This window comes from Indicator indicator, chromosome 19 (assembly GCF_027791375.1).
Source record: "Indicator indicator isolate 239-I01 chromosome 19, UM_Iind_1.1, whole genome shotgun sequence".
NCBI classification, from domain to species: domain Eukaryota; kingdom Metazoa; phylum Chordata; class Aves; order Piciformes; family Indicatoridae; genus Indicator; species Indicator indicator.
The window spans coordinates 10,734,176-10,755,744 of NC_072028.1; positions in this window are offsets into that span (position 1 = coordinate 10,734,176).

The following is a 21,569-nucleotide window of genomic DNA, read 5'->3' on the forward strand; positions in this document are numbered from 1 at the left end:
AGGATACTAATATGAATTATATAAATTCTTAATATTTTTAAATTTCTGTTTATTAAATGTTGATAACATTTTTCCTTCACATCTTTCCTTGCCCAAAGTATTATTTCAGCGATTCTGCCATTCCTGTTTGGCACTGGGACTGCTGTAGAATTGTGAGAATTCCTCTGGATGAATGTTATTTTTCCTCATATTATATCTAAATCTTAAACAAGCAGCAAAATAGAATATATATTTGAGATGTACCTCATAATTCCTTTCAATTTACTCCCTCACTGAATGAAAATGATTATATAAATCAATGCAATTTTAAACTGATTAACCTCAAACCCTGTTAATTAGAAAATAGGGGCTTCAGAGTTCACCTGCAGTATGGGAAATGCCTTTACATTATTTTGCCTGACTTTAATCCTAGCACTGAAAATAGAAAATGCGATTATTGCCATAAAATATAATTTGATGAGGAAATTATATTCTTCAAGGACTTTCCTCCTTCTTTCTTAGAAGATGCTATTCCAAAATGCTTGCAATGTCAGAGCAATATATATTTTGGCCTAAAGAGAAAGTGAAGAAGATAAGGGAACCTTTACTGCTTCTTGCAGAGGCTTGGCTTTTTCATCATGCACTAAGTTTTAAAAGAGTTTTATTTTCATGAAAGCCTGGTAGAAATTTTGAAGGATCACTTCAGGATGTTTTTGGTAAGACTTGTGATGAGTTTGTCACTCCTCAGTGAGAGTGCCTTGGAACATGGCTCCTGTTTCACTGCTTGTCTTAAAATCTTTCTATATGGACATGCAGAGTAACTTCACAGTCCAAGTTTTAAGTAGGGAAGACCCAAAAAAGTACCAATGGTTATTGTTTGCCTTTGCTTATTGCAAATCATTCTGAGAGAGAGGGAGAGGAAGATGTGGGCAGCCCTTCTGCCTTTGTTTTTCTCCATTCTAGCACTAAGGCATTTGAAAAGGGTAAGGATTGTTGCATTGCCTCTTGGTAGCAGCTCTCAGTACCTGTGCATTGGCAAACTAAGGCTCTTGTCTACTAACTTCCACTGCATATGAGCATCTTGAAGATGTGTTTTTCTTCTTACTTTGGAGAGACTGTTGTGAAAGGGAGCCAGGGTATTGGTGCAATCTGATTTTGGTGTGTTGAGAACTTCATGTTCACCTCTCCTGTCTGCTGCTGTGCCATGTGCTTCTTGTGGACTTGTCATATCTGCATTTGGATATCAGATAAATAAGGGTGAGAATGGGAAATGTGTCCCTCACAAACAGATTATGAAAATATAGTTAGATTACTTTTTAACTTGGGTGAAGAACTTGCTGGTTAACAGGGTGACCAAAGTGATATGTGCTGGGGGTGGCTGTGCGTTGAGACCATGCTTGTGTGTGATTACATATTCAGGTGCTTCTGATGCCAATGACCAGCTGAGCTGGGGTTGAATTTACCCCTGGCCCAACACTGGCTCACAAAATTGAAACATTTTAAAATACAGGCAAGACAGCTTTGACAGATTCAGTGGGCCCTGCCTGGGCAGGAGATACAACCTCAGGCAGTTTGACAAATAGTTTAAAGAGACATATTTAAGTAATTGTACATTAGCACGCAGATGCAAACACAGACTGTAGCTTTATTAAAATACGCTTTCCTCTATTTTAAATGTATGAGAGAGACACGGGTGATAGTTGTCTCTCCTAAGCTATCACCACTAAGCAAATACAAATTGTTTAGTGGGATATCTGAAGTATTGCTGAACAGTCCTGGTAATATGCTGAGGATTATTTTTATCTGAGGTTGGAGAACAAACAGCATAATTAGGTCTGTTTGTTCTAAATCTTAGTGTTTACATGCTCTAAACTTTATTCCTGTCTCTCTGTCTTGTTCTTATTATTATGGCTTGAAATACAAAATATTCCCTATTGCTCAGTGCCACTTTCTGTCCCTTACATTCTCATCTTCGATGTTTTCTCTCTGTACATAAACACATATATGACATGTCTACATATGTGTATATGACACGTATACATAGCTCACATGTTGTGGTTAATGAGAATGATGTAAACGTGTTCTTAGGTGTCCATGCATGTGAGTAGAAACAATGTGCAAGTGTGTAGGGAAAAACCAGGAGTGCTGCAGCATTCCCTGTCTGTATCCTCACCCCAGTGTTTACTGCACCTGCTTTTTCTCTGTCTCTCATCCTGTTGTTTATCATGAACACCAGTTTCAGCTGTAGTTTTATCTGTAGCCAAATGCCTGTTTCCTTGGCAGTCTCCCTTCCAAATTCCAGTTCATGTTATTACCCCTTTGCACAGCGTAAGGAACATGGCCAAAAAGGAAAAGGATCCGTCAGTTCTAAGCAGAGAGAAAACTTTCTGCCTTTACTCCTGTGCTCCTAATCTCTTGTTTTAGCTCAAGATGGAGGGTTTATGATTAATACACTTGATGCAGAAAATGGCCGATTGCTTGGTTTCTTTTAAATGTATCATGCTCGGTGCACACGGTCTCTGAGCATCAGTTAGAGGGAAGTGACAGCAGACTTGACCTTTCTCTCCAAATCATATGGAAGGGATGGGGGAAGAATTAGCATGATACAGCAGCATTTTAACTTGTTTTAATGGATAACTTTCATATTTAGAGATGCTAAAATCTTCCTAGCAAATGTGGGCACATGTTATTTTAAATGAGATTTTAAAATTTAGCCTCTATATACATAATAAGATATTTTACTGGTTTGGCTAATGCTCCTAAAAGGTCAATACAAATATTTAGCTTCTACTTTTACTTCTGCTGTTTCACAGATTGGACCCATTTTTAATTTAGAATCATCTCACTGAATATTTTAAGGACTATTTAGACGGCCTGCAAGAAGACATGAACAATGGTCCTATATGTAGGAAGGTGTTAGTTATAAAAGGGCTTAAATTGGCTTTAGTGTAACTGGAAACCAAATAAATGGTTCTGGAAACTACACTGGGAGATTTAGCAGGTTTTTTCTGTAGTCACCAATTAGTGCCATTAGAAAGTCTAATATGCACAGCGTGGACCAGCAGCAGCTGTGATTGATACAAAGCTCAGCCAATCACACCAGTCCCATGTCAGCTCTCATTACTCTGTGATCAATTACCAGGATTTTAGCCCAATTTGAATGAAAAGTAAAAACACATTGTTACCACAAATTTCATCAAGTGAATATGCTGGATAAGGAAATAGATCAGCTATGACCTCTTTGACATTTTCAAAATGTTTAAAAGCTGAAGTTAATTCTTTGTGATGTCCTTTCATCTTTAGTTGACAACAGAGAGACCTGGAGTGGTGACAGCCCTTGTCAAGTGGCTCTGTCTTATCAAAAACAATACCCTCCAGATCTTTCAAGCCACATATTCTAATCTAAGATAATTGCATTTAAAATTTTGTGTAGCTTTTATGCTTTTCCCTGGACCATTTTCTGTATGAACTAGCAACCCCTTTATCACTTGCTGTGTTTTTCACTTTAAAAGGTGTAATGGGTTCCTAAGAATGTGGCAGTGGTGAGCAGGAGGCTGAGCTGGGACTAGGTCAGCTGCTCATTGGTTGTCTCCCAGTTCTTGTGCAGCACTTTAGGAAGAACCTTTTGGATTTCACCATTGTCTGTGCGCTAACCACAACACGCCAGCTCACTGCCACCTCCTGCCATCACAGCCTCCTTGTGTCTTCTGACATCTTCCCATTTTGGCTAAGTAATCCAGCAAAAGTCCCTTTTTGGGGTGTGTCGTTGAGGGCAAGCTGTGAGATGATGCCACTCTGTTTCAGGGGGATTGTTTGTATTATCTCCGCACAAAAGCAGCCATTTCAGTATGCAAAATGAATCATAACAGATTTAACACAATTTAAATTTATTTTTATTTTGTTCATTGTGAAGTTGCTTTTACCTATGAAGAGGTACGCAAATGAGTATTTTGAGACCTTTAACGAGGGAGGTTTTGCTTCATAAAGAATGTGGGTGACAAATCCCCACTGCTGTTAGTGTTTCCAGCTGTGAGCCTCACATGTCTTTGTGTGCAGAGCCCAGGGCAGCTTCCTGTTCTCAGCCCCAGCCACCCTCTTGGCCCTTCCTGCCTGGTCCTGTGCTGGGGCATTCCAGGACTCAGCTCCAATGGCTCAGTCTCTGCCCAGCTGCTCAGGACTCCTCCAGAATGAGGATTATTTAATGTTTTCAAAACAACAAAGCTTGTTTCAGCACAATAAAGTAAAAAGACCTGAACACAGTTTTGTTTTCCTATCCTGGTGGATTTTTCCTAGTAATTTTCATTTCTTTCAAATCAAATTATAAACTAGATCAAAGACTCAGTAGTAGCAGCAGCAGTCTATACTACAAGCTGGTGTTTTGGAGCACATCTACCATTGGACAGATCTGAAATGAAGGAGACCATTAATTACCAGCTAGCTCATTCAGGACAATGTATGGTTTTAGCTGATATTCTCCTTTGATTAATTCTTTGCTCATCCTTTTGGTGATCACTCCAGTCTCTCAAGGTGTGAATTTCCGTGCCATGTCAGTAACCTCTCACATGGATTTTTGCTGTGTCAGTAAACATTTCTGAAAATAAGATTTTCGAATGTGAATTATTTATACTAGATGATAAGCAAGTAGAATGTTGAAATTCAATACTAGTTCAGAAGATTTCTTTTTTCACTTGATTTCTCTGTCTTCTACTCTAACCAGGCTTTTGTTAGAAAAAGTACTTTATTCTTTTCTGACACACTACTAAAGGTATTATGCAAACGTAAGATGTTCATTATAATCTGTTGAAAATGGAGGCAGCGGAAAGCTGAATTTCATTGTATAACTTGATCTAAGAGAAGATTTTAATGGAAAACAGCAGTCAGCTGAAGGTGTCGGGACTGATTGCAAAAGCTGATTTTATTATGATACTAATATTAGGTGACCCACATTCTCCCCACACTGACATAAACCAGTCCAAGGAAAGGAATTAACAGGCTGAGTAAAGATGAGCTCCAGCTATGAGAGCTGGACCTAGAGCCAAGCATAGTCCACTGCATTGGGTTTTGCAGAACCCCACTTGTCAAGGAAAAGAACCAATACGAATTATAGGAAAGTTTAGCTGCTTCTCCATGTGTCATCAGAACCTGTGGAATTCCCAGCAGTAAACACCAAAGAGAGGGCTTCTCCTGAGCTTTTTCTTTCTTAGCTTTGGTCGAGTTGCAATTAGCACAACAACCTAGGGAGAAGTCCTGCAACCCTTTCTAGATTTGGCTGTCATCGGTATGTCTTGTGTTGTTATATTAAGGGAAAAAATGAAAATGGTGAGAAAATTATTCGTAGTTTTGGACAGTCTCGGTTGTTAGGTCAGTTCTGTAATGCAGATGGACTACCCCACCTTCCCTGTGTGGCCTTACATCAACTGTAGTTTCCATGATGCTGAATGGAGTTGATTGGTGGGGGTTTATGGAAATTCGGGTTATACTGTTACTTAGTTTCACAAGCATATCTGAAGGCAAAAATTAAGATATTTGATTACTATATTTTGAAATATATCAGCACTGCTTATATTTAATAAAATATAAACCTGCTATTTGATTTTTGCATCTTTTCAGTTACCTCCTTGTATCTAAGAATGCGCAGACACACACACTGTGCATCTGTAATATACATACATATAGAAACTCTCTGCCTCTCAAATGCTGTGTCTGGTAATGTGGAAAGGGCAGACATGTCTGGCATCCTCCTTTCTCTTTGTTAGAGTGGGAAATGACAAAATGACAGCAAGATGTTGATAAATCTGGTGAAATAAATGGATCCTCATCAACAGCACACAGCAGCTTTACCCCAGCTGGGGTAAGACATGATCCACAGGTGTGCTTGGAGACGTGGGACTGGCCTGGCTGTGGGAGCTGTGTCTGCCACTGATTTGTATCCAAGTTTCATTTTTATCTTCTATCTTTTTTGGGGGGGTTGCTAATGAAAGTTGCACCAAGAGCCAAACTGATTCCCTTCCTCCTTTGCTTGCCCCTGGCAGAGTAACTTCAAGTATTAAGGTAGTGCAAAGGGGTTGTGTTTTCTTACCCATGCTGTGCCATTCATCCAGGGGAAGCTGCTGTCCCTGAAAGGCCCAACAGCACACACTTTAAAAATGGAGACTCTGGGTTTTTTCCCCTTCAAGCTGTAGAAATCCTAAATTATTTAGACTTGCTGTTTAGGGTGTAATATAAATAAGTGTAGTCTAATGTGTTTCTCATTGCATAGCACTTTGGTACCGACTATGTGAGGTGTGAACTTGGGCTGGAGAGGAATTTTCTGTTAAATGAAACCTCCAGAGCTTTCACCATGGCTGCAAACGTCCTCACTATAAGCCCTGAAATATGCTGATTTCCTGCATGTCCCCCTCCTACTCCCCATTACTGCTTAATAAAGCATTGGATGGTGGAAGAGTTTCTCCCACAAAAATGAGTACTGACATAAGTACCTCAAAAATATATTTATTCCAGAACTGTTCTGTTAATAAGAATGCATCAAGCAGTCTGATGTTTTCACTTGGAGAACTCTTTAATAAAGCCATTTAACAAAGCCCTGCTTAGGCTGGTCACACAATAAATTCAGAGCTACAGAGCAGTGGAATGGTGATTTAATATCACCAGATTTCTTCTCTGATGAGGAGAAGCTAGCTAGAAGGCTGAAGGTACCAAGATTTTGATATTTTTTCCAGTGGATGAACAGGAAAATGTTACTAAAAAATTTATTTGGGGGCAATTTGTGCATATTAAGGGCAGGGGAGAGATGCACATGCATGTGTATGTAATGTTTGCCATAGTTGGGGTTCATGCATAGATACACCCACATTTACCTGTCTGTCTGTCTATCTATCTATCTACCTACCTAGCTATAGATAGATTGATACACACACACATATACAAAATCTTTAAATAATGGGATTGTTTCCATGAATGAAAACACTTCCCATGTGAAACTGAATGTTTATTTTTACACTTAGAATTAGATGTTCTATCAAATGCACTTGGTTAATCTTATTGAAATAGGTTTAATTAATAACTGCAATTAGAATGCTGCAAGGCTCAGCACTGTTTACGCACAGCAGTTAGCAAAGAGGACATCTCTTCTCCAGCAGACTTCAGCTTTCATCACTGATGTGTACAGGAGTTTAATTTACCTGGAGCAGTGTAAACCCTTTTGAAAGAGGTGCCTCATTCAGCAGAAGAATCATTCTCCATGTACTCTAAATACTGTACATATTTACCAAATTTAAATACATATTTACATACCTAAGATTGACCCAATTGAATGGAATGACTCCCCTGACACCTTTTATAGTCTATTAGGTAAATAAGTATCTTGGAAACAGGCTTGCTTGTCTTTGCACAGCAGACAGCAGTGCAGATAAGAGTTAGAGTTTTGGGTCTCTATGTGGTGGTTGGGTTGGCAGCTTGCAGGAGCAAATACTTGTTTTTCAACATTTCAGATATAGCAATAGATACATGAAACAACAAATAGAATAAAAATTGTCTAAGATGATGAAAGAAGGGCTGGCAGCAGACTGGAGCATAAGGTAAGGAAAGCAGCAGTACCCCAGAAACACAGCCACAGGGGCAGTAGGCCAAGAGTGAAAACCAAATGCTCCAGCAATTAAAAAGCCAGTCCAGATGATCACTGGAAGTAGTGACCCCTTGCCCTCTTCAAAGGATTTTGCAAGCTGTGAAAATTCTTCATAATGTTTAAATTTAGATACAGGCTTTTATCATCATTACTAAGAGAAGATGTGGAAGGCAGCAAGATACAGGTTAAGTGATTTGCCAAAACCAGAAAAAAAAAAAAAAGAAAGAAAGAGAACACTCTGAAGCAAGATTTTAAACTGTTTTAAACTACCGTTTAATACAATTTTTCATAATAATCTTAATCTTTTAAGTTTTAGAGCAGTTTATAAGGGGAACTAAGTATTAGGAAGTCCAAGTTTATTTATTGGGAAATCAAGGAACAGAAAGAAGTTTGTTATCAAGCTGTATCCAGACCTAACCAGCATTGCACATGATGTCTTATGGCTCCAGTTCCCAGCATGGAATGGAACTTGTACTCCTCCAAAATATAGGTAGAAATAGCTTGACTGGTTTGACTTCTTAACCTGATGAGCACAGGTCTTTGTGACAGCTGTGGTGGTGCTGGGATCAGGCAGATAGGCACTGCTGAGTCATGTCTTTGTCTCTGCCCCATGTGCTATATAGGATGGGTCATTGGAACAGGGGATTGGGCTCTCTGTTCCCTGGTTGTCCTCTGGTATTTTTCACAGACAAGTATAGGCACTGTCAGATTGCACTTAATTACAAACATTGTATTTTGTGATATGGAAACAAGTTTTTGACCACACGGACTAACAGTGATCAAAACACCATGTTCAGAGCTAGGCTGGATCAGGCAGCCTGGTCTAATAGGAGGAGTCCCTGCCCATGGCAGGGGAGTTGAAACTAGATGATCTTTAAGGTCCCTTCTAACCCATAGCAGTCTGTGATTCTGTGGGTCAGAGATAACTGAAGAAGGTAACTCATTAATGTGGAAAAGGTGAGTAAAGAGTCAGGCCATAGTGCCTTCTCATACTCATCTGGCTGTAAAAACTAGCTGCTCTTGGGTAGAATGGACACAGAAGAGTGTTGGTGTCATCCTTGATGACTGGCTGACACCCCACAAGCCTAGGCAGAGCTGTTTCAATCCAACCCTTTAGATTACGGAATTGCCAGCATCTTGTGAGCAAAGGTGTCACAGACCTCTGGTGCACTGTGAAATCTTTAAGCCTTGTCTTTAATGAAGAGCTCATTGCAGCAGAGGAAAGGCTGATTTTTACAGGACAGTTTTATTTTATTTTGGGGGGTTGTTTTGCTGCAGTGATTTGATTTGGTGTTCATATTTTAGTCATGGCAGTAGCAGTATTTAGCTTGTTTCTTACTGGCTTTGAACAAGAAATTATTTTTTGTCACTGCAACTGAAAAGGCAACATTGAGAGCTAGGAATTAATTTAGTGTATCGATTCTTTCAGTCAAAGATGACCACACAATAGAGAAATCAAATGTTAACCTCTGAGCAGGGGTGTGAGCGCTTCCTGGCCAGCCTGTGCTGATAATCCATCTCTTGTTCTGTGCCGAGTCTTCTGCTTCTGGAGATTAAAGTCAGAAATCTGCAAATTCTCCTAAGAAGGCAGAGTGCCTCTGAACTGTAAATATAGCTTCAGTGTGACACACTGACAGAGGCTGCTCAGCTTATTTTACTCTGGGCCAATTCATCACCTACTGATTTACAGAGCTGCTCGAGTTTTATCTTACTGATTTGCAAATTCTAGTGACCAATTACATTTCCAACATCAGTTATTTTTATTATGTAATTTGTTTTACTGGAGCATATAGAAAAGCCAGACCCCACTTCAGAGCTTACAGTCTGGTTTGAGATATATAGCAAGGATCATAAAGAGAAAAATGAGCTAGCCCATACAGCAATGACAGTTACTTGCTCTTGGCATGTGCCTGTCTTGCTGTTCCAGTTAAACTCTTTAATTCTGGGGGGGGGGGATAAAAAAACCAGTTCTTTTAGACAGTGAGACAAAAATGAATTTCCAGCAGAATTTCTGATACTAAACCCATGATGGATGTCACTGGGAGTAAAGATGAAGTGAAATGCTGATTGTAGAGGCAGGATGGGGTGAGAGGTGTGATGAGTGGAGACATAAGCTGTGTGGAGATGTACAGGGCCAAGCAAGGTGACAACTCTGGTAGCAGTGGCAGGAGGCAAGGTAACAGAAACACTGACTGCAGGGAAAGGGCAAGATGACTATGGGAAGCAGGGCGATGTGGCAGTGTCATGCCTTTGTGTCCAAATGCAAGGTTGGGTGACAGACTGGGTGACCTGCAGGATTCAGGGGGAGAAAGCAACTTAACTGGAGAGATCCAGGGGCAGGTGACAGTTTTAGTGGCCAAGATGGTGCAAGAAAGATCAGGAGCTGACACAAGTCAGAAACATAATGATGAGGGATTTTCCTGCTACCATATGAGTCGTCCCGTTCTTTGGGAGAAGCTCTGAGAAAGAAAAAATGGGGAGAGTTTGATATTAGGGGCATACTTTTCATTGAGATATGATGTTAAAAGCTTCTCTTCCTGGGAATATATTTTACCAGCAGAGATTTCAGACTTCCTTAATTTCTCTTACTTACTACATTGAAATACTAGTGGCAAAAGTGTTAGAAGATAGAACTTCGCATTGTGAGGTAATATTTCTGTTAATATCCAGGGCACTTAGTACATTTATTGTGATTTATTGTTAAAGTTTGTCTTTCTGTTGTATTTTTAAGCTTAAAAATAGCCTCACCCCACTGCAGTGCCTCAGGAAGCAGCTGAGGTTGATTCACAGGATTACTGAAGGAATACTACCAAGGGCAAGGAAAATCTTTGGATGTATCTAAGAACAATTCCACTAATGTGCATATTTACAAACAGTTATGGATTAGATGCTGAATTAATATCTAAGGTGAAACTGCAATGGTAACACTTTCAAAAAGAGCTACTCATTTCAACAGGAACATTTGCAAATATAAATCATGGTTCAGTGTATTGACTGCGCTGGCACTAAGAGCTGCAGGGCAGATGCTCCGTCGCAGTGGCATCCCCACTGCTCTGCACCTATTCAAATGCAGGACACACTTGGCTGCATGGATAATATTTATTCAAGTGCTTTTTAAAAGACATGGAGAAATGTGCACTTGTTCGTCTTCAATTTATCACCCTCAGTCTGATAGCAGAAGGGAATGTATATGAAATCCAAAGAGAAGAATGATAAAAAAAAAAGCACATGCAATATGCCCAGCACTTTACAAGCTGTTTCGCAGCAACCCTGTGCATGGCAATGTGTTGTGTCCAGAGAAATTCCAGAGACCTGGACACTTCTGTGGGTAACCAGAAGATTAAATAATTCCTTTTCCTGTCCATACACCAGGTTTTTTTCTATAACTATGTCTATCTGTTCTTTATCCAGACAAAAACCAGCCAGTAACATGGGAATGGAGTTCATAATGTTGACCAGTGCTTTTCCCATTACCAGCTGCAGTTTGGCAAATTGAAGGATAAGAAGGAAAGGTCTCCAGTGTTGTATGGACTTTTTTCTCACCTTTCCTCAACAGCACAGAGATGTTGAAAACATTTTATGATATTCATTTTAGAATACCTGACCAAATGGAAGCCTTTAGAATGTAAAATACAAAGATGGATGTATGGAAAGAATGTTCATCTCATGTTTGCCTGTCAACAACTGAATCTAGAGTTGTGACAGCTCTGAAAATTCCTGTCAGCCACAGACCCTGTAGACCAGGGACAGTAAGAAAAGCTGTACCCTGCCCTAGTCCTTGCAGAGCCACCCCCCAGCCTGAACAGCCAGGAACAGCAGCTATTCCACAGCCAGCTTGGTCTTCCTTAATAAAAAAGATGCTGCTTCAATCCTGAATTTCTCAGTCTGTAGTAACTGGAGTAGGGAGGGATCTGGAGACAGTGCAGTGTGCAGCAGTGAGTTCATGTATACATTCCTTCAGCAATTTTCGCAGAGCACACGCAGCCCAGTCCCTAGCACGGCGCAGGTGGCTCTCTTTCATTTTCCTTTTATGTGTCAGAATGACCCGTCTGCTGAAAAGGTCAACCCAGTGCCAAAATGACATATGTGGTTTCAGTTTCTAAGGTTAGAATAATTTCAGGATCCCACACGCTTCAGGACTGTACCAGAGCTTGACATCAGAAGGGGAAACTCTCAGAATTGACCAAACCTGCTTCTTCACAACCCCCCAGAGGTGCAGCATACAGGGAAATCACAGTAAAGGAAATAGGATTTCATGTGTTGTTTTATGATTCTGACTGAGTAGTAGAAATAATGTAAGTTAAAGAGGAGATGCTTTAGCCCAGTTTTTTATGCTTAACATTTTAAGTGTGATATTTTTTGTCTCTCCATTTTAAGACAGACAACTACTACTGGGGTTATTTGTCTGGTCTTTCCTGTGCAGATGAGAGTAAGATTAAGAAAAGATTAGTGATGACTTCTTGAAATATACTTTTTTTCAGGTGGGATTATCTGGATCTCTTTCTTCATTATCACTAATATTGCTGCTACAGTCTGGGAGAGGGCATCCTTCTAAAACACATTTTGGTGTAACCACTGAGGGTTGTTCCAGTGAAATCCCATTATCATGGATTTCACAAAACAACTTTTAAGACATTCCTCTAGGTGTGTAATTCTTTCTCAAGCTGTTCCAAAATACAGGCACTGTAAAAATTGTGAATTATTAAATAGTTGCTCTTAAACTTCTGGAAAATTTTCCTGTGGAAGGAAGAGCAGATATTAATTGTATAATTGTTAATCTAAAGTCTCTCCAGAGTGCATCTCACAGCATGAGAGATGTGAGCACAGAAGCAAAAGCCATAGCAATGTGATGCAAAACATATTCCATTCCTGTCCCCAGTGTAGGTCTAGAGTGCAAATGCAAAAATACATAAATATGAAACTAGCACAATAGCCCAAAAGGAATCCTAAAAGTAAAAGAGAAAACTGCTCCATTGTTTCAGTTTTGTTGGTTTTTTTTTTGGGGTGGCAGGGGTGGGGGTAGGGTGGAGTGTTGTTTGGGGTTTTTTTGCAGGTCATTTTCTTGGATGATTTTGGAGTACCTGTGGCAGTGGTTGTGTCCTGGAGAGATAGGATCTAGTCTAGGACAGAGTATGTCCAGTGAAGAGGCCATTAGCAAAGGATAAATGGGTGTAAGTGGGTACAGCATTTCCAGAGCCCCTCTGCCAAGAAATGGAAAAATATCTCTCCCCAGAAAGGTCTGGATTTTAGTGATCAGGTGTCATGGAGACCAGCACTCCAGATGTGTTCTTGTTTTCCTCTGACATTGTCTCCACTCCTGCCACACACACACTCACAGGCACACACACAGTGGGAGCACATTGTGTTTCTTTACACAGACACCCAAGGCTGAAGAATGCACTCAGCTGCACACAGCCCTGTGTATGCCCACAGATGTGATTATATTTATTATGCATTAACTAGTCATGACTGTCTAATGACAGCACTTTAAAAGAATCAGTGAGATTTTAGCTTTGCAGCAGAACAGACAAAAAATGTTTTCTCACAAGACAGAGTTTAAAGCTGCATCAGATGAACTCAGAGAGTCAGCTGGAGCTGTCGGGCTGGGCAGGCAGTGCACACAGACACCCCCTTCTCACTGGAGAAATCTCTTCCTGCATAGAACAAACTGAACGTGGGCTTGTGCTTTCTTGGTATTTAAAGGAAGTAGCTGAATTCAAGACTCATTTCTAGGAATACAGTGCAGGCCAGGAGGTCTAAGTGCTTTGGACTATTCAGTAATTTTTCACTGTCTACGTTCTTCTAATGTAATTTATTGTGAATGTTGTAAGGAAGGACTGTAACCAAAACAACCCAACTGTCTGGAGACATGCATGTTAAAAACCAAAAAATGAGGAGGATGTTGCCTGGGTCACTGACCATTTAACAGCCCTTGAGCGGGATGTGAGAATGCTGCTTACAGCAGAGGCTTCAGTTTCTTTTTTCTCTCTTTTGTAGTAATTCTTTATCCAAATACTGCTGGTGAATGAAACCTGCTGTAGAGAGAGGCACATTATCTATTCTTGCCCACTCTTCAGGTCCTTTGGCTGTCCTAATGTCTACTGTGTTGAGGGGTAAATATTTGACCACTCTGCTAGCCATTGCTTCACAGCCTTGGAGTGACCCTGCATTAATTAGTTGGGAATTTCGGGGCTTTGAATCTGATTGAATCAAAATATTGTTTTTACAAGTTGATGAAGGCTTGATTGATGTGGGTTCTGCTGATTCTTTAAAGGATTAAACTGTATGTACAGATTACAGAGTCCTGCCTGTCACTGCTTAAATGGGAATTGTTTTTTAACAACGCCAAGCGAAAACAGTGTTTTTTCTTTAAAACAGAGAAAGAAAGAAAGAAGTCCCATAGTTTCCCAAGGTCTTGCTCTCTCTCTTTCTCATTGTGGGTGGTGGATTTCATTCAATCTAAAAATATTCTTTTCAGGCTAGATTCGTGCTTCCCTTCTCCTCTAGCTATGCTCTCCTGTGTCACGGCTCTAGGAAACAGGCTCTCTGGGTTCCAGGCTCAGAGATGATGGAGATCACAACTTGCAGGACCATCTGTCTGCTAACCCATAGATTCTCCTGGACAATAGCAATAACATCTATCAAGACTCTTAGGCCTTCCTTTGTAGAAGAGGAAAGGACCTCAGGGGACTAAATAAATACACTGAAGAGGATAAAGGAAGATATAGTGGCAATCACATGCCAATAGTTTGACAGAGAAAAAGCTTTTTAACTGTAATGTTTAAGAAGGGGAAATCCAAAGAGTAACTGTTACTTGTAAAGAGGGACACTGCAGGCAGTATGTCCCTTTCTGCAGATATGAGATATAGGGGGTTTGTCCTGGGAATTTATAAAACTATAATCTAATTTTACTGTAAACCCCTTATGCTGAAATATGGCTGTTCCTACAGACGCTGTGCTGTCTCATGAATTAGCCCAAATGAAACACAGGAGGTAATTTGATGTGGTCCTGCCGAAGGATGTGCAGGAGAATCACTCTGAACTGCTGTTTAAAATGCATGCCATGATTTTCCAGAATTATGGCACTTTGGACTGACTGCAGGCACAGAGTCCTCCAGAAACAGGAGATATGGCTGGGGCTCCCCTTCCCTGAGCTGTGGCTGAGCTCCCACTCACACAGGGCAGGGGAGCAGGGAGGGGTATGTCAGCTTTTAATGCCATCGGGGGAAGAGGAGGGTCATAGAAAAGCAAGTCTATCACCATAATTGCCTGACATTTCACCCAAAAGACATCAAGCACAAGCACTGGTGATTCTGACATGAAACGAGGCAAACAAACTTTCCTCAGCTGATATCCTAAGAAAGAAGTTTCTAGGGATGATCTGGAGATTAAATTATATCAAGCCACAGAGAATTTCTGCACCTCCTTCAGCATGGCTGGAAGGAACTTCTAGGCCTATTTTTTCCTAAATATCATTGGGTAAACATAGTGTAAAAATGTTGTAGAGCAGGAACTTGCTTGATCTTTACTGTTACTTTGCTTGCTCATTAGTGGTAGTAAACATACACTGACTCTCACTTTCCTGTTTTGCATGCTAGAAAGATAAATCATAGAGTTGTGAATAGAAGTGAAGGTACAGAGGATCTAACTCTCCAACAAAAGATTGTTTTCTGGTGGTAGAGGAAGGAGAAAGGTAAGGCAGAAATTAAATGGAGAATGGAAACATACAATTTCCTTTTCAAGGACAATAATTCCAAGGAAATTAAAAGCAATTGTGTTTTGAATTTAGGATGAAGTCTTCTCTTTCCATCATCTTCCTGTAACTTCTTCAGGTGGCAAATGTTCACACCATTATCTTAGTACATCTTATTTCTTGAGAATTTGCTATAAGTATTTTCAAATGTCACATGCTACCACAAAAAAAAACCCACAAATAATGAAAAACCCAACCAACCAACCAACCAAAAAAAACTCCAAACCCCACCCAAAACCAGAAACCCAGAGAACAGATTAGCATCAAATACATCATTTTATTTAAAGCTTTGCCTATGAAAATATTATTTAATATTTTTTTCTGGTCATGTCCTTGGGGTAGTTCACCTTGTGGGTAAGGCTACATTGTTGGACTGCCTGGCTCATGGGCATGGCCTATAGTGAAAGCTAAAATCCAACAAGCACTGGTTAGGTTATACCTTGGGTTTTCTTCTTTGGTGGGGATCTTCATCAGATGTCCCTTTGACCCAATTTGAGTATTTGCATGAAGCAGCCCATAGGTGTGTGCAGGATCTCATGCTGGTCCTGCTCAGTGTATGTTGTTGTGAACAGTCTTGTCCTGGAAGCAATTCAGAGGCTTGTTGTAGGTGTGTTATTGCAGGTTTGCTTTGGGGAAGTGGATTTGGCTTCCTGACTGCAATAAGTCCAGGTGTCACCCTCTGCCCCATGACATCATGCAGCAGAAAAGTGCAGTCGTGGATTTTAGAGTAGCTTAAGGAAACACTTTATTGTCCGAGCCAGTGATGTGAAATTAGCAAGCTTGCAGAGTCACAGCCCAGTAAAAAGCTCCATGGGACTGAAATTCTAATAGTGATGGTGAAATGAAGTTCCCAGGGTTTGTAACTTTTCCATTAAAATCAGAAATTACTTCCAACACCCTAAAAGAATGAACTAAACTATCTGCATTTTCAAGAAACTTAATTTGAAGGAGAAACTGAGGAGTATCCAATTCCCAAAGTAATGCTCACACTAGAACTGATTCCCACCAACATGCCAGCCCCCTCAGCTGAGTCTCACTCCAGGACAAGGGGGAGGGTCCTGTGGCTGTGGGGAGCCAGCCCCCCCTGCCCCCTCACTCTACCCTCCCCCCCCGCCATCCCTCCCCCCTGCCGCCTATCCTCCCTCTGCCCCCCCGAACAGCTCCCCGGACGTGGGGCTCAGCACACGCTCTGTGCTCACATTAACAGATCGGGTGGAGGCATTTTGTGAGCAAAACAAAACTGTACTGAAAAACACCCGTGTGCTTTTGATTTGTGTTTTCGTCTTCTGCCTTTAATCCTGTTAGGAGCTGCGTGTTTCCTCAGTGTCACGTAGCTCACCAGCCAGTTGCAGGATGCTGAATGGGAAAAATATGTAGAAACCTTCCATTTTAGCTTTCAGATCTTTTTTCCTGCCAGCTAGAAAGCTGTACAGAGGGTGTGCAAGCTGCTGCAGCATCTGCTGTCCTTTAACGTGAAATACTGAATTCAGACTAACAAAACACCCAGAGCCAGCAGTGCACTGTTAGGGTACTCCCGTGTCCAGACAATCCCTGCCCTTTTCAGGAGGAATAATTAGCCATCCAAAAGAAAAGCTTCAGTATATCTGTTATCTCCTACATGCTTTTCAAACTTCTCACATCTGTATGTCCTTATGTGAGTGCCATTTGAAAGGGCTCCTCCAAAGGCGGAGCTCCTGCCCCTGCCTGAGCCCCTTCACTGAGAGCTGGGCTGCAGCTCACCGGGGAGCACTGGCTCGGGTTCTCCTGTACCCCGAGCTCAGCACCCCCAACTCTGCCTTGGAGGGTCCTTATTTTTAAGGATTGTGTGCAACATTTTGGAATTATTTTAGTTTTGTACTGAAATTTGTAGAAGAAAGATAGTGCTTGTGTTTAGTGATTTAATATCTTGCCATCTCTAATTTTCGTTCAGTAAATTGCTGTGCAGAAATGAGGAGCAAGTGATTTTTGTCTTGTTTTTCTAATCTTGTGTTTATTTCAGTAGATTTTCTTAATACGTGTATGTGTTCAGATATGTGTAACAAACAGTTTTGAAGGATAGCAATGGACTTTAATAACAAATAAAAGAGCGGTTCCTATTCGGCTTAAAATTGCCCACAGCAAAATTCAAAGAAACGTATCTGCAGCTGAACTGAAAAGTGCAGGAATGGGTTTAATCATTTAACCTCTGGATTACAAGCCAGGGCATTTAGAAATCCATAGCATGGGGTTTGCTTATTACTTATATGAATCACATCTCTTTACTGCAAAAAAACGTTCCGGAGGCTCCAGTTCCCCTCTCTAATGGTAGTTTAGCTTTCCCTTTTTGTCAGGCTCAACCAGGAAAGAGAGGGGGAAGAACATTTACAATTGTTTAAATTGTCAGTGACATTTAATTTCTGTCAACAATTTCTTAATTATCGCTTTAAAAGCGAAGCTTCAAAGTGTCAGTCTAAACAGTGATACAAAAGGCTTTTTAAGAAATCACAAATTAAGCTGCTAACATTTACCATTTTCAGATACCACTGATTAGATTAGAGATAATTATTTCTCATAATTTCGCTGCTGAAGAAGCTGGGTGTCTAGTCATATCAGAACATCTAAACGAAATTACAGCAAATCCGTTCCTGAGTGCGACGTTTGCACTTGTATTCAAACAGGAGGGTGTAAAGGTTCTGGTTTCATGCAATATTTACTGAATTAAAATCTCTTAGAAATGTAAAGTTTTGATTTGATCTGGCTTCCCTGTTGCAAAGCACAGTCTTTAGAATATTTTGCATTTTTGCTCTTTGGCATGAAAAGGAAATCAGCGATGTCCAGTTTAAACCTATATTTGCAAATCATTCCTGAGAAGGGTCCTAAGTTTAAATCTGAACGAAGTCTCATTGACAGCAGTATCTGCTAGTCTCCTTTTCTGACCAGAAAGACCAGAAAGGCAGATAGTTTTAACAGAGTGAAATACAGAGCTCAAAATAAAGGTTTAGGCAGAGTTGTTGGTTTAAAATGGAAATACATTTGGTCTTCTTTGTCGTGTTTTAAATGCTTCAAATCAACTATTTTAAGACCATGACAAAGAATTCACATTGTGCTAGCACTACCCAAACACCACATTTCTGCAGGGAAAGGCTCTGACTTCCGCTCAGAACTCAGGGCTATTATCAAAATTAGAAATGTCATTTTCCCCATTATTTTAATGGAAAGTTACCTTTGGAAGAATAAGTCCATTTTGACATGATATAAATGTTTTAAAATAAAAAAGCATTGAGGGAATCACAGAAACATTTTAATCTTAATTATTTATAAATAGCTACCTCAAGTCCATTTTAACAAAATGTCATTGACCAAGAAACATGCTTATTTTGCATGAGAAAAAAGAATATTTCAGCTGTAAAAGGATGCTTTATCGATGTATATTTAACTTCAAATGAAACTTGCAAATCAGAGGCAGTCCTCTACCATGAAAGTGCATTAACGGCACAGCGTTAGCTGCTGAGAACTCAGCAATAGGATGAGATTTTTAACTCTTTGGCTAGCCAACTGAAAAAGAAATGGCAAAGGATGGACTGGGTGTATTTATAGGGAATTTAGCAAGAACGCTTTGATAAATTCAGCCTAAATATTTGGAGGAGCTTGATCTGAAGGAGCAAAGTATTTAAAATGTTCTGGTGGAGAAGTATGGAAATGTAAGCAATACTCTCTGAAACGTTCAAGCAGCTTTGTATTATTTTTCCCAAGCCGACCGGTGAGGAATGAACTCCCCAGTGCCTGTTTTAATGCACTGTGCACTTTGCAGTTAAACATTGTCTTTCCATAAAGACATCTAGAAAAAGACATGCCATTTGATTTCCAAATACATTTCACAACAATTGATTGTTTTGTTCTTTTTAACTATGCAGATTAAAGTAATAAAAGGAGACTTTTTGGAGCTACAAGAAGAATTAATTGTTCCTTTCAGCTCCTCTAGAACCTATAATTTCTGTGCTCCCGCTGGCCTGCACGCTTGCTTGTGTGTTTGTATATACAGGTTTCATTGGCAGACCTAATTTCAGAATACATAATGCATGATTTTGAAACCAATTTGTTATTGTAATAAAATATTTTTAGGAATGCATGGTGGTACTTGAGAGGAGAATGTTAAATTATACATGTATTGTGGCCGAGTGCATTCATTTAGCTCAGTGTGCAGGTGAATCTCCCCATGACCTTGGCACTTGCAGGGTAGCATAGAATAACAATCAAATCCAGGATTGGAAATCCTACCATTTCCAAATATTAACAACTTCTTTCAAAGGAAATGCTGATTTCAGCATTTATGTTAATGGAAACATCAGTATATCTTTCAGAGAAGTTAAAAAAAAAAAAAGCCATGATCTTAATAGGATTAAAAGCCATGCTTTTTATTTTCAAAATGCTAATTTGTTTTCTGCATTCTGTTTTCATATCAGGCCTTGTTATTCAGTACACTGGGATCTAGAGGACACTGAAAGCTGCCAGAAACACATTGGTGATGATAGGAAAGCCACAAAAAAGGTTTCTTTCTGAAGGAAATTCTTGTGAGCCTGTTTCCTCATCTCTGTTATTTGGTCAGAGACACTAAACGCAGCGACACTGATGAGAGGCACAGGGAGAGCTTCTTGCTTTCTATCTCTGCCTTGTGCATCTTTGTATGTATTCCTTTCACATTAGGGAACAAATGTTAGTCATTAGAGGTGTATTAATTGAAATAGCCTGTGACCCATATTAGGGGGATGAACTGATTTGGCCAGCGAAGTTTGGCTGTGAAATTTCAAGTAGCCTGAGGCACCTGACATTCTGTAATCTGCTTATCTGGCAGGCTTTCACCAGCGGCTCTCCCATCGTCATTCATGCTGAACAGTGGGGTGTAGAGAGGAGGCCAGAACAGAGATAATAATTTACCATGTAATTTGTTTTGAGATTCCTTTGATAGATTTCAAAACCGAAGCATCCTGGAAGAGAACAGGCCCTTTAAAACCTTTAAGCCAAGCCAATTCTGTGCTTGGTGGCAGGTTGTGTCCTGCGCTCAGCAGGAAGCCACCTTAACGAATGGACACCCAAGGCACTGACCGTACCCCGTGGGGACCCTCGGTTTGTTTAATGGCCTTTAAACATTGCTGCAATTCCTTGCCCTCCTGCAATGGCTCTTGCAGCCGATGCTGTAAATTTGGAGAGAACAGAGTGCAGTTCAGTGCAGGTTGATGAAAACCATTTGCAGCAATCAAGAGGGGCAGGTAATTTTCTGGTGGGATTTGGTTGGTAAATGAGGTGTTCCATTTGGGGAGCCGGGTGGGAGCACACCTGGCTAGCAGGTGTCCAGCCCATGCCAGCTTGCTTTAATTCCCCGCTAGTTACGGGATATTTCTTCAGCCCACAAACTTTTGGTTTAATGCCTTCGTGGAGGCATAAAACATAACAAAAACTCAGGGATTTTATATTCCAAACTTCAAAACTTTCATCCAAAAGGGAAAAGGATCAAAAGGAAAAGGTGCTGTGTTTCATGTTCTCTTGTGGTTTTAATACTTGTTAACTGACCTATAAACTGAGTTTTCCAAGTAAAGAAACATTGGGGAGTTTTATTACAGAAAAATCTACTGTGAATCGTCCCCAGCTGCTTCTAGAGATAGAAGAGGTGATTTTCGCTCTTGCTATCCAGGGTGATGTATGCAGTCTCTGCCCCTTTCCTTTGTTCCACACTAACACTGTCCATCCAGAGCCATATTGCCCCCTTTTTTTGTTGTTTTGTTTACTGTATTGCTGAATATGTGTTCTCATTTTGAGCAGCTGTTTTAGGCTTTCTTCTGCAGCCAAAGGGGAGAGAATCACTTGAAATTAGTTTGTCTTTTCTTGGTTATTTTGTTTGGTGATGTCCAGTTAATATCATCTTAATACTTACTGTTTCCCTTCATGACTCTTTGGAACCCAGCTGCAAGTTTTGCGTGAGTGACCTCAGAACCCATTGTGATGTTAATTGTAGTGTTGTACCTAGAAGTGGAGGTGCTGGGAAACTTCTAAATCTGTATTACTGTAAAAACAAATTATCAGAGTTTGGGAAATGTCCCATAGAATGATAAAAAAGATGAGCACATTACGTGAGGACATACCTAGAGAGAATGGGTCTGGAACTGGTTTAGGCTGAATCTGAATTTTTAGACCCACGTGGTACAGTGTATTCTGTACAGGGCCCAGCACAAAGCAGCC